Here is a 14,838-nt window from a genome sequence, read left to right as displayed (position 1 = left end):
AAGTAGGAAACCGAGTCACCCAAGGTAGGCTTAAACAATTTTTGCCATTATTTATACAATTTCAAACAATTATTGTCACTCACAGTATTTGACCATATTTATGTCAGACATTAACACACAAGATGGAATAGGTAGAGGGCCAAAGCTACCACATACTGGAGCACTGGGAAGTTCTCCTATACTTCATGATGGTTGTCACTTCTTCTGATTGATCCTTCAGTCCCATTCCTTCAGTTTCTGGTCCAGTTTTTCCCTATTTGGACCTCATGCGCTTGGGTTTATATACATTTCCATATTCTGTGTTACTTAACTTTTCTCCAGTCAGCTTTTAGCACATCAAACCTTTGGGTTTTAGGTAAGCTATACATTATGCATATGTAAGCTTCAGTTTACAAAATTTTTGTTGCTCTTTAGACAATGTGTGTGTCATTTTCCTTCATGTCATCCTGCCCCTGAGTTCTTCCAGTAATAATAATAATAATAAAAAAAAAAGCTTCTAGTCATTACAGGCTTGTGTATTACCACCTCAAAACTTCAAGCACAACATGTTACCCCTTATTGCTGACAGAACAAACATCATTTTAAGTATCTCAGTAATTCTATGTAAAAAAGAAGAATTGGCAAAACCACATTAATGCCAGCAAAGTTTTGGCAAAGTGTTACTTCATCATAGACAGAAAACCCCCTTCCCTCACTGTAGGCTATCACTATAGTAACAGGATCTCCCTGAGAGAAACAGTAGCTAGGCTGATGGAAGCATTCTTCCATTGACCTAGTTGTGTCTACATTGGGGGTTAGGTTGGCCTAGCTATGGCACTCAGGGTTGTGGAATTTTCAGAGCTCTGAGCACCATAGCTATGTTGACCTAAAGTAGACCAGGCCTTGGAGTGGAGGATTCCTAGTTTGGCAGGAGGACTGTGTTATCCAAACAAACATATCCAAAAGGAAACTGATGCACTGTGCGGAAACTGAGGCATGACCAGATGACCTGATGCTGGAAGAGGATAAAGCTCTTATAGTTCCCATGCTGTCCTGTCCAGTCAGTCCAGACAATCACATTTTTCCTCTGTTTATTTAGGATTTCATACTGTGCCCATCACCTTAGTATTTAACTCCTTTCTGATCAATATTTACATGTCTGATAATTTTTCCCCCTATTGAAATATTGCAATACAAAAATAGACCTAGGAAATCAGACAGCTGTAAAAACATGACAGAGGAAGATGAAGTGTAGGCACTTCAAAAAACAAATCCTGCTTTTTCTAATTGAATGAAGTTTCTAGTCTCTTTGTTCTCTAGCTATTGAACATTAAGAATATCAGCCTCCCCTTTTGTCTGAATATAATTAAATTTTGAATGAAGTAAAAGGTTTAAGAATTCTTTGTATCATTGGTTCAGGTCTGGTGAGGGGCTTAGACTATTGTCTTTTGGGGAACCTATCCTCATTTTGTGGCAAGATCAGGCCTATCATGTGACTGAATTTTTGTTCTTGTATTTATGATTTTCAGTTGATTAAAGAACAAAACTTGAAGGTATTCTTTGTTTATGAGATAATCCTTTTCTGGGCACAAAACCCCAAGACTGAAAGTTAAGTTGTCTGCCAGTCCAGGCCAACCACCAAGGGCTAGCTTTTCAGTAGCATTAATGTGTCAGAAGTTAGTAGGTGTAAGGCCCCTGCAATGTGGCTGTTTTAGGGCTACTTGCATTGTGGTTGTGTTTCAGTTGTGGCTTTTTTTAAAACAAAATTTTCCATGGTTGATCTTAGCTGAGGTGTGCCAAAGGGACCAAAACAGAATCTTTCAATGAGCAGAGCTTGAAGTGTGTGGGTATGTCTCATTGAGATCTAAGCAGCCAGCCAAATAGGAAGAAAATGGACTCGGTAGTTTTAAAGTCATGAATGTCTTGGTGTTTTTAACTATCAACTTACCTAAAGCTAGACTGGTTGACAGTGTTATGAAGCAACTTCAGCTTTTGATAAATATAAAACCTTTGAGGCTGAAGTGATTTCAACTTTGACTGGGCAGCTGGATTTGGGAGGCTTAGTCAAGGCCTGAGCCAAATATTCAAAAAAACCCTCAAAGGTGGCTGGGTTATGGAGGCAATGAGTAAAAGTTCATGTGCTTCACTAGCACTTTTTGTTCTCTCTCTTTTTAAACTGTCTTTCCTGTGACCAAGAGACCCTTAGTGCCAACAGGCAGAGGGCTCAGGGGGTTCATAGGGGTTTGCAGGGATGACCTGGGTCCAACATATGTATATTAGTACACTTAAGGATGGCATGTAAGGTCTCTATTAAAGCCAGTAGCCCTCTGGTTGACACTCATTGTGAAATGTATGTGAGAATAATATTTAAGGAGTTATGTATCTGTACAGAAAAAAATATGTTCCTAAGGTCTTGGACTTAAGGCAGGTCACCAGAAGGTAACTGACACCTATCTCTGTCTGGCCATTTGTGTATTGTGTGCCTCACAATGGATGACCATTTGCATGCTGAGCCACAGGCTGAATAGGAGATTGTGAAATAAGGATTTCTACAGGAGAGAAAAATCTACCAGATGTAACAGATAGGAGGAGGTGTCCCATTATTGACTAAAGACAAAGGATGGGACTTTTATATCTTGGAGTATAAGGAAATACTGAATCCTTCACCTAGGAAGGAAGTCTGTCATGAAAGGAGGGTCACAGCCAAAACTGTCTATAAAGCACTGCAAGGCTTTGGGGCCGGGGGAGAAGGGGAGAGAGTTACTCTAAAAAAGACATGATGATTTAATTAACTGACTCTAAGGCCTGGTCTACACTAGGAGGTTATGTCGAATTTAGCAGCGTTAAATCGAATTAACCCTGCACCTGTCCACACAACGAAGCTATTTAGTTCGACATACAGGTCTCTTTAGTTCGATTTCTGTACTCCTCCCCGACGAGGGGAGTAGCGCTAAATTCGACATGGCCATTAGGTGTGGATGGAATTCGACGCTAATAGCTCTGGGAGCTATCCCACAGTGCACCACTCTGTTGACGCTCTCGACAGCAGTCCGAGCTCGGATGCTCTGACCAGCCACACAGGAAATGCCCTGGGAAAATTTGAATTCCTTTTCCTGTCTGGCCAGTTTGAATCTCATTTCCTGTTTGGACATCATGGCGAGCTCAGCAGCACTGGCAGCGATGCAGAGTTCTCCAGCAGAGGTGTCCATGCAATGGACTGACCAGGAAGTCTTGGATCTGATCGCTGTGTGGGGCGATGAGTCTGTGCTTTCGGAGCTGCGCTCCAAAAAACGGAATGCGAAGATCTACGAGAAGGTCTCCAAAGCCATGACAGACAGAGGATACAGCTGGGATACAACGCAGTGCCGCGTGAAAATCAAGGACCTGAGACAAGGCTACCAAAAGATCAAAGCGGCAAACGGACGCTCCGGATCCCAGCCCCAGACATGCCGCTTCTACGAGGCGCTGCATTCCATTCTAGGTGCGGCCGCCACCACTACCCCACCACTGACCGTGGACTCTGACGATGGGATAGTGTCGACGGCCGGTTCCTCGGAGATGTTCACAGACGGGGAAGATGAGGAGGACGAGGCAGTCGACAGCGCTTACAATGCTGATTTCCCCGACAGCCAGGATCTCTTCATCACCCTCATGGAGATCCCCTACCAACCCTCCCCAGCCGTTAACCCAGACTCTGAATCAGGGGAAGGATCAGTCAGTAAGTGCTTTAAACATGTAAACATTTATTTTTAACAGAGTAGGAATATTAACTATGTGAAAAGAAGGTCAATATATATGGGGATAGAACAGAAATCCTCTTGGGAAATCTCCATGAAGCTCTCCTGGAGGTAATCGAAAAGCCTCCGCAGGAGGTTCCTGGGGAGAGCGGCCTTATTGGGTCCTCCGTGGTAGGACACTTTTCCGCGCCAGGCTATCAGCAGGTACTCTGGGAGCATTGCCTTGACGAGCATGGCGGCAAAGGCCCCTGGTTTGTGCTGGCTTTCATGCAGCATGCGGTCTCTATCTCTGTCAGTGATCCTCCTCAGGGTGATCTCGCTCAGGGCGTCCTGCTTTGAATTAGGGGAATGTTAGTATTGGGACTGCTTGACTGTTCCTTTACATTACAATAAACCTCTGTTTACAGCCACGTGGTGGAGGCAGTAGAGGGACAGCATACAGGGATCTTTCCCGGGAACAGCCGCGAGGGGGTGGAACAGGGGCAGAGTTCATGCTTTCCGGATTGCCGGCAGCAGGAACTTGCAAACGCTATGACCATTGCTTTGAGCGTGAAAGGAGGGCACTGCTATACATTAAGGTTTAAGCAGCCAAAAGTCTATGGCTTACCATGTGTGCCTGCTCCACGAATTCTGCTGTCCTGCCCCGCTTGTCTGATCTCCAGTGCAAGACCCCAGGCAATGAATGCGAAGGCCAAAAATTCAAACTTATCCTGAGTGCGCATGAGATAGGTGCTGTGCATGGTCTTGTTCACAGAGACAGACTAGACTATGTTCATTGTTAGCAAAAATGTATCTTTGTAAGGAATTCACTCCCTTTTTCCTATCACACAGCTGCGACTGTTTCCTGACCTGCCCCGGCATCCCCCTCACAGACGCTGGCGCAGATTAGGTGGCGAAAGAAAAGGACACGGGACGAGATGTTCTCTGAACTTATGGGCTGCTCCCGAGCTGAGGCGGTACAGCAGACCCAGTGGAGGGAGAACATGTCTCAGTACCAGCGCTCACACAGTGAACAGGAGGACAGGTGGCGACAGGAAGACCAGCAGGCGACTCAAACGCTGCTTGGACTAATGAGGGAGCAAACGGACACGCTCCGGCACCTTGTGGATGTTCTGCAGGACCGCAGGCTGGAGGACAGAGCCCCACTGCAGTGTATCTGTAACCGCCCTCCCCCGCCACAAAGTCACATAGCCCCCACACACAGAGTCCTGAGAAGGAGGGGTGGCAGGCTCCGTTGAAACAATCAGTCCGCCACCGCGCACCGCTCTAGGAGCAGGAGCCTGTCATTCCTCAAGTTTAGAAGCGGTCTTTGCAGCACTACACACCCTACCCACCACAGTCTGCGTCCCAGTTTTAACCCTTTACCGTGAAATCAGTACTAAAGAAAACGGTGTTTATTAACAAAGTTCCATGTATTTTATTTTTAAACATGTGTTGGAAGGGGGGGTGAACGGGGTGAACGGGGTATGTAACTGCAGAGGATAGTCAACATTAACTGGGTAAAGAAACGGGGGCAGGTTCAGCTTCTCTGTAAACAAACTTAATAGTCACAGGTTACCCTGCTCTCTGAGGAACCTAGCTTTCAAAGCCTCCCAGATGCACAGCGCTTCCCGCTGGGCTCTTCTAATCGCACGGCTGTCTGGCTGGGCGTAATCAGCAGCCAGGCTATGTGCCTCAACCTCCCATCCCACCATAAAGGTCTCCCCCTTGCTCTCACAGAGATTGTGGAGCACACAGCAAGCTGCAATAACAATGGGGATATTGGTTTCACTGAGATCTGAGCGAGTCAGTAAGCTTCGCCATCTCCCCTTGAGACGTCCGAAAGCACACTCCACCACCATTCTGCACTTGCTCAGCCGGTAGTTGAAGAGTTCTTTGTCACTGTCCAGGGCGCCTGTATAGGGCTTCATGAGCCAGGGCATTAGTGGGTAGGCTGGGTCCCCGAGGATCACTATAGGCATCTCCACATCCCCAACACTTATTTTGTGGTCCGGGAAGAAAGTACCTTCCTGCAGGCGGCTAAACAGACCAGAGTTCCTGAAAACACGCGCGTCATGAACCTTGCCCGGCCATTTGACGTTGATGTTGGTAAAACGTCCCCTATGGTCCACCAGTGCTTGCAGCACCATTGAAAAGTAGCCCTTTCGGTTAATATACTGGCTGGCCTGGTGGGCCGGTCCCAGGATAGGGATGTGAGTTCCATCTATAGCCCCACCGCAGTTTGGGAATCCCATCGCGGCAAAGCCATCTATGATGACCTGAACGTTTCCTAGGGTCACTACCTTTGAGAGCAGTAGCTCAATGATTGCGTTGGCAACTTGCATCACAGCAACCCCTACGGTAGATTTGCCCATGCCAAAGTGGTTCGCTACTGACCGGTAGCTGTCTGGCGTTGCAAGTTTCCAGAGGGCTATGGCCACTTGCTTCTGCACAGTCAGGGCTGCTCGCATCCGGGTGTCCTTGCGCTTCAGGGCAGGGGACAGCAAGTCACACAGTTCAAGGAAAGTGCCCTTATGCATGCGAAAGTTTCGTAGCCACTGTGATTCATCCCAGACCTGCAGCACTATGTGGTCCCACCAGTCCGTGCTTGTTTCCCGGGCCCAGAATCGCCGTTCCACAGCATGAACATGACCCATTGCCACCATGATGTCCACGGCGCGGGGTCCCATGCTTTGTTAGAGGTCTGTGCCACTCTCACACTTGATGTCCTCACCGCACTGCTGGAGCCTCCTCGCCCGATTTCTCAGCATCTGACTGTGAAAAAGGTGGACGATAAGGTGCGAGGAGTTGACAATGGCTATAACTGCAGCGATGATCGCAGCGGGCTCCATGCTTGCAGTGCTGTGGCGTCCGCGCTGTCACTGACCAGAAAAGTGCGCAAACAGATTTCCCGCCGGCGCTTTCATGGAGGGAGGGCGGGAGTGACGGTTGAATGACGACAGTTGACACATATTTTCCCCCAGCAGGCATTGGGGGCTCGACCCATAATTCCAATGGGCAGCGGGGACTGCGGGAACTGTGGGATAGCTACCCACAGTGCACTGCTTCCAATGTTGATGCTTGCCCCGTTAGTGTTGACTCACAAAGTTGAATTACTGTCCTTAGTGTGGATACACACGTTCGACTTTGTAAGGTCGGTTCCACAAATTCGAGTTAAGTAAAACTGAACTACTCTGGTAGTGTAGACATACCCTGAGGCTCTAGAATGTGTATTATGATGATTTTACTTTATAGGTAACTATTTGTTTCCAATAATTCTACTTGCCATCACTTGAATCTGTTTTGTTAAACAAACAGGTCTGATTTTACTATAAATACATCTAAGGGTGATGAAATGAAGTGGAACTGGTAAACTGAGGAGTATGTTTCTTTAAAACAGTGGATCTGTGAACACTGAATGTCCTATGGATTGTGACTGGATACTCCAGGGAGACTTTGAAAGCTTGAGAGTTGGTGTTTGCCTATCGCTAACCTGTAGAAAGACATCAGGGCCTGTGAGGGGAGTACCTATGTGGCTTATGGCAGGCATAGATCAGGCTTCCTCACACTAAGGGCAGGTGATTGTGAGAGGCCTGATAGCCCTGGATACCTTCAGGAAACTTCACACTCCTTCACAAGGACAATCCAGACAAACAGTACCAACACCTAACGTTAGAACAGCATTAAGGTTAGAAAACCAAGCTCTCAAAAAGTCAGGTAATATTTACTTAAGGATGACAGTTCTACATTTGTCTACTCCCCCTTGTGTTCATAACTGAAAATATGAAATTTTCAGTGTCACTATAAGTTTGTCAACCACCACAAGCAGATTTTTCTTATGCAAATTTTACATAGGCCAAGTTATAGTATAGTTCATAGTCTTCAAATTTGACTTGATTTTTAAATCTCAAAAAAGTCTACAGAAAAAAAACAGGTTTGAAGAAAACACCAGTTTGCATTGTATTTGACAAACAGCTTAAATTCATATAAAGATGAAACCATTTTAATAAAAAGCAAAAAAGCACAGTGAAAAGAAATAAGGTTATGCTTAACTCCACTTCACCTAGGCCATGGGGTTTAATTAACTTTAACACTGCATCAGGTTGAGTTTATGTGGATTATATTTATTTTACAAGATCCTTTTTACAAATAAGAGTTGGGTAGGCTACCCCCCCACCACATTTCCATTGAACGTTATTTAAAAGCTAACTTGGCAGAATCTGGGTTCTTCTTCCCAATCAGCATTGCTGTTTCTGAAGGGGTAGGAGGAAGAAAAGGAAGGGGAGCTTTTAAAGTTTAAAAAAAAAAAAACCTACACAACTTAATTCGAATGAAATTACTCTCTGTGCGATGGTGAGCCTTCCTCAGGAGTAAGAATGTGCTAGGTGGGGTAGGCTGAGAGGAGTGTATGGGTGCATATGGTAGCAGAGGGGTAAGGAAATAAAGCAGCCATATTTCTTTAGGACAGTGGTTCCCAAACTTGTTCCACCGCTTGTGCAGGAAAGGCCCTGGTGGGCAGGGCCAGTTTACCTGCCACGTCTACGGGTTCAGCTGATTGCGGCTCTGAGTGGCTGCAGTTTGCTGCTCCAGGCCAATGGGAGCTGCTAGAAGCGGCATGGGCCAAGGGATGTACTGGCTGCCACTTCCAACAGCTCTCATTGGCCTGGAGCAATGAACTGTGGCCACTGGGAGCCACGAGCGGCCGAACCTGAGGATGTGGCAGGTAAACAAACCTGCCTGGCCCACCAGGGGCTTTCCCTGCACAAGAGGTGGAACAAGTTTGGGAACCACTGTTTTAGGACATACAGATGTGAAAATAATTGCTAAGAAGAGCTGGGGAGCAAATCCCAGAGACAGTTTGAATAGCACCAACATGCAGGCACTTCACTGATCACAAGCATAAAGACGTAGTCCTTCCCCTGAAGTATCTGCAATCTTAATGCAGTTATTGAGAAATGACTGGAGAGGTGTTTCTCAAGATGTCTGGAGTGGCTCACAACCATTAGTGTACCTCAAGGCAGAATGTCAAAAATAGGGCCGATACCCCAAACTAGTGGGATGTTCTACAATTAGATTTCACCAACCCAATAATAAATGTTAACTCTGGGATGACTATAACAGGCTTAAAATGGAGACAGACAATACCCTTAGGCTCTCCAGTCTATCTTGCCACCCTGGCAAACTGGACTTAGTGATACATGGACACTTACACCAAAAATCAAAATGTTCTGATTGTTCCCAGTCCCAAGAGACCAGTCACTTACCCCAGATCTCACACCAAAGACAATGTCTATAGCCAATCCTGTAATAAATTAAAGGTTTATTAATTAGGAAACAGCCAAGAGATTTATTTACAGGCAATACATATACATGAGTTGCCATCTATGGTTCCTAAAGATGACAGATGTAATAATCTGTCAATGCAAAACGTCTTTCAGGGCAAGGGGTAACCCCTGGGGATCTCTGCCTTAGTTTAGTGTCTCTGGCCCTGTGAGAGTTCAAATACCAAAGAGATTAAAAATTCTCTTGTGATGCTGTTTTATCTTTTTCCATTAGCTTTCCTGAGATGAACTCCCTTGCACGTAGCCGTGCCAAGGTATGATAGGGCCATTCACTTTGTACCATGACATTCCTTAGTGGCCCATTTAATCTTCACAGGCTTCCTGATTGGGCATCAGAGGACAATCCCCATGCCTAGGTTCACAAGTTCAGAGCAAACATTTTCAAAGTTATAAAGCAAAACTTACAAATTTCCTTCTAGCATGGTATACAGACATTACAAGTGAGATTAATGCATGCAGCAACTTACAAGTGTTTAGACTCTATGAAATGCTAAGTATGTTCTTATAAGACTAAGAAGAATTTTGAACAAAACATACAGGTGACCTGGTTTGGTTTCCAGCTATAAGTTTGTCAATGCTTAGCTAATGCCTACAGCGTTGACAAGAGTGGGCTCTTGGTTAACAGCATCACAGTGTTAGGCAAATCAGGTTCCCATATCAAGCATAGTGGAGGGACTTCCATATCTGAGAAACAGTTGTGGGCCCATAGCTGTGCGGCATCCATGCACTCAAATGATCAGACCACTTCAGTCTATTTACTGCATCTGATTTTTTCATTGATTATTAATTTTTTTAAGCTGAGCCTGAAGTGAAACCAGGAACTGAATTTAGTTGGTGGGACTGAGGGGAGGAAAGAGACCCAATCAAATCCAGTTATTATCTGAATGTTGATGTTATCCCCTACCATATACATCCTGTTGACACACAGCTACTTTCACTGGGCATTTCCATTTGATTAGAGGTGGTTTAAATTACAAAGTTTATATTATTTTAGAGTTGGAGGAACCAGCAGAAAGACTTTTTTTGCTGTCCTAGTAATGTTCTATTAATAGGCTTTGTTCTCTTTTTCTTGGGATGGAGAGCTGAGTCACTGACCTCCTACCACTGATGTCCAATCCCTCAATTCCTGAAAGCAGAAGGGGGTAAACTGCCCATGGCAAGCTATTGATTTGCACTAGTTTTTTGTATCATTATAACAAGGGAAATACCATTTTACCTGTTGAGTTCCTACAAAATTAGCTACATGGTATGCAATTATGAGAGTTGATGGTTTGCATAAGCAGCACTTAGCCTGAAAACTAGGCATGTTGCCATAAAATGTTTAACCAAGAGTAATTATATTAGTTAGTGTCACAGTTAGAGCTGAGCAAAACAATTTCCTAAACATCCCTCCAAAAACTGGAGGCTCTTATTAAACAATAAATGTAAAACAGATGCTGTTCATCCATAGAGCTGGGCAAAATATTTTCCCCAAATTTGTAAAATTATCTGCAGAATATTTTTTGTTATTTTCTAAATTCTGTCCCATCTGTTTTTAATATTATTCTGTCCTGCAAGTATAGAATCATAATCTTGCAGTTTTTATAGTGTCTGTTGTGACAGAGCCCCATCATGAACCAGAACCCCATTGTGCTATTGTACTGTACAAACCAAACAAAACAGTGGCCTGTGGCAGGGTAGGTCCACCCCATCGGGGCTGTCAGGGTATAGGGGAATTAAATAGAGCTTGGATAGCTTAAATTGCTTAGTCTCCCAAGTCACCACAGCAGCCCTGGCTCCTAGGGCAGTGAGACACAGCAGCCAAAGTCAACAGAACTGCCCTCTTGAGGCAGGGCAGTGGGTCCCAGGGGCCCAAGAGGGTAGGCAGCCACCACCCAGGGGTGGGTGACAGCCAGGATAGGGGGACCCAGGCCCTCCCTGGTTCACCAGGTCCCAGCATTGGGCTGTGTCTGAAGCAGAGGTATCCACCACCAACTTAGCGGGGATCGTCCCAAAACATATTGAGTCAAACCCCAGTTCTACAATCAGATCAATATTTAGTTCCCCTGGGCTACTTCCTACCCATTCTTCCACAACTGGTAAACACAAAGTTCCATGGTCTCTCTTCCTTCTTCTGACATGCTGGTCAGTTGCCACCTCTGCCCAGATGGCCACCGTGTCTCTACCTACAAGCAGCCTCTTCATAGGAGCCTACAAGACACCTCCACTCCCTTCAGCAATCAGCCCAGACTGAGATGAACTGCTCCCTTTTATATCCTGATTCCAGCTGGATCATGCCCAACAAGGACGAAGGGATGTAGCCTCCTCAGCCCACAGAGTGTGCTTAACCCCTGCTGAACCAATCCTGTTGGGATCCAGGAAGTGGCCAGGCTTCTAAAGGACCTTCCCCCTGCTGAACCAGTGCTGGGTGGGAATACTTGGTCACATGGTCTTTGCCCCAAGGGCTTATACTCTGTGTAGGACTAGAGACAACAAGGAAGAGGAATACTGGAAAACAATAAAGCGATATTTGTCCAATAGGATAGATAGTGGTCTCAGCACACCAGGTGCCAAATATACCTTCTATTCTCTGTTTGTCTTATCAACATCCAATAAGTGAATGGGCTATGGACAAAGTTCATGCAAATGAACTAAAAATAAAATCTTGAGTGAGCATGAAATCACTTTTTCCCATGTCAGAAGAGGCGCAGGATTGATATGCCTCTCACCTTCTCTCCTGCCAACAAAAGAGAATTTTCAGAACATGCCCCCATCCCACTAATGAATTTCACAAGGAAGAAATTTCACATCAAAGCTGCTTCTTGTTCTTTCACGTGAGGTGATGCAAAGCAATATTCATGGAGAACAGAAATTGCCTGAAATGGAATGAAGACATTTCTCCTCGGGAGGAGGGATGAGCAGGAAAGAGTTCTCTAAATAGGAATAGTCTAACTTTTATAATTATTTTAGTGGCTAGAGAAACCGAGCACAGGGAGGTGAAGTGAGTTACCCAAGGTTAGTCAAATACCAGTGGCAGAACCAAGGCTGGACCTTAGGCCTCATGTTTTTAAATCCCATGTGCTTTCCTGTAGATCATACTGCTTTTCTAATAATAAATTACTGCTTTCCATCTAGAAATGTAGAAAAATACATCTGTCTTTAGCTGGCATGGCCATTATTAATTTCTGTAGAGGTTTCTCCCTGCAAAAATGATACCACTGAGGAGCAGAACAGCTACAGTAATAAGTCAAATGTCAGTGTGTTAGCAGACTGAAGAAAATGCTGATCCAGTGTTATGTAAAAATTACCAGCACACCAAGAATGGCCTGTGTCTGGTCTAGAAGATTATACCACTAAAAACAGGATTGTTTCCTTACAATCCTGTGAGGGCTTTGGTCTTTCACATTCTACCAAGGCACAAAAATCCTAGCTTTTAAATATTTAAGTTTCTCCTATCTCCTTTGTTTTTTCCTATAAACTAATATTGGATAATTCTGCTCCATCTTACAATAGCTAACAAAGATTTACTGGATTTAAAAGTCTAGACAAAATGGCAAAGTTTTCCTTATTTAATACCTGTTAATCTCAGCTGTTGGAAACTAAAGGAAATGCAGAATAAAACAACAAAATCCAATTATAAGAGCCAAACCCAGATGTTAAGGTATGAAAGTATTTTATTTCAAGCAACCCAAAATTTCAAAATTGAAGGACTGTTTCTTTCACCACCCACCCTCCCCTCTGTAATTGCTAATATATGTGATAATAGCTTATTGTGAAAAGCTCTAATTTGTCTCTTTCTTTTGTAATGAAGATTTTGGTGTGGTTTTTTCCTAGGTACTGAAAAACATAGCCTGAGCTAAGGACACGTTAAATATTTAAGCCAAAGAGTTATACGTGAGTGGAGCTGCATACTTAACTAATTTAGGCTATATGTTATCTGAACCTGGTACCTGATTTGCATTCTGAGTAGGTAAGCCCTGATAAACTTCCAACACTACAAATACTCAAAGAAAACCCAGAGGAGGCATGGCTAGCTGCAGTTGGTTTATATTTTTTATTTAGACATCTTGCAGGCATGGGGGGGTTCATCATGTCAGGCATAAACATACTGATCATCAGAATAACCATTAGCCTGATATAGCAAAATTAACAAAACTGCAACTTGTATAAAATTTTACTGTTGTTATCTATGTAGCATCATAAGTGTATGTGGTTCTTAATGAGCTAATAATGTGAACAGGTTCTAGCCTTTAGGTCTTCGTGTTCTGAGGGTCAGGTTGTAGCTGGCTGTACGTGCATGGGCAATGAGGGTGGGGGGAAGAATGCAAAGAACTCTTTCCATCTCCTGAACAAAGGTCAGGCTGCAATCAGAGTGAGGAGTTCAGACAACATGCTAATTTAGCATTGCCCAAGTCCCCACCCCCCCCTCAAAATGGAGGAGGTCTGAGCTGAGCCATGGCTCTGTGTTTCTTCTCCTCACTCTCCTCCCAGGCATGTTGTAAACTGATGTAGGAGTTTCTACTCTTGCACACAGTACCTCAGAGCTTCCAGCTGAATTACACACATTTTTTTTCTGGATTCCTGCCACAGATATTGGTTGTCCAAAACATTTAGTGAATTTGTGTCAATATTGGTGAATTGTTTCATTTAAAAAAATCTTCAGAAATATAGAAACAATTCTTTTTTTCCCTCCAAACAATAGCTCAGTTTTTCAGGCTAGACTCACACTTAGGAAAGTAACTCCAACATTTAGGTACTAACCAGCTGGTGGTGCCCCCCTAATAGCCAAGCTCAGGGACTTGACTACAGCTTTTTCCCCTCACCAGTAAGTGACCTAACCACTAGACTATTAAATATTCTGGGGCAGCTTGCTGTCAGCCTCTCCTATTGCAGCTGTTCCACGTTGTATAAATAGTCACTGGAGCAGTGATTAGAGCTCAAGTGCCCCCCAAGCTGAGTGCCCTAACCATCAAGCTGTAAAGTTATTGTCACTATCTGTCTGGCACTATGAATATTTACATCAAGATGGAAGGTTTGCTAAATTAGAGCCTGAGCTAATGCTCATTGGAGGAAGGGATCTCATGGACTTCACTATGCTTTGGATCAGGCCTTTACACTGGAAACTGAAATTCAAACTGCTGTCTATAGGAACAAAAATTATTTCCTGAGCTGCTCATGGATCTGTCTGATGATTCTGTGAAGGGAAGAAAGAAGGTTTTTTCTAGAATGCAAAAACAACATAAAATTGCTTCTTATGTATAGCCAGACTGGTGGCTTAGCAGAAGGTACCACAGTTAAACACATTTACTCCACTTATGTCAGGTAGGTCTCTAAAGCTCATGTCAATTTTTTCTGAAATAGTCATGACCTGGTGATTGTTGCACATCACTGGGAACTCTTGAGTTAGAACCGAGGCTCTAACAAAAACACAGTCTGTGGCCTTGGGCAACTTACTTAAACTGACTCCTAAAGTTTCCCCATCTGTCAAATGGGGATTGCAATACTTATCTACAGTGTTGTGAGGGTTGACTGACCTTTATAAAGTGCTTTTCAGATTAAGATAGACATATGGATATTTGATATTATGATGGTAAATCCCATTGAAAAGATAGTGTTCCAGTGTGTAACAGGGTCGCCTGGCCCCTACAGGCTACACAACCTGTCTTGTCTTAGTCCAGAATCAAGAGAATTCTGGGAATTGTTCCTGGAAGGAGCATGTGATTTCAGGCAACAGCAAGATCTGGTGAGAAAGGAGACAGGACTATAAAAGAACTCCCTTCAGCTTAGTCAGGGAGATAGCTAAGCAGCAGCTGTTGGTTGAG

The sequence above is a fragment of the Mauremys reevesii genome, linkage group 3 (assembly GCF_016161935.1).
Source record: "Mauremys reevesii isolate NIE-2019 linkage group 3, ASM1616193v1, whole genome shotgun sequence".
NCBI lineage: Eukaryota > Metazoa > Chordata > Testudines > Geoemydidae > Mauremys > Mauremys reevesii.
This window is presented reverse-complemented; position numbering follows the sequence as displayed.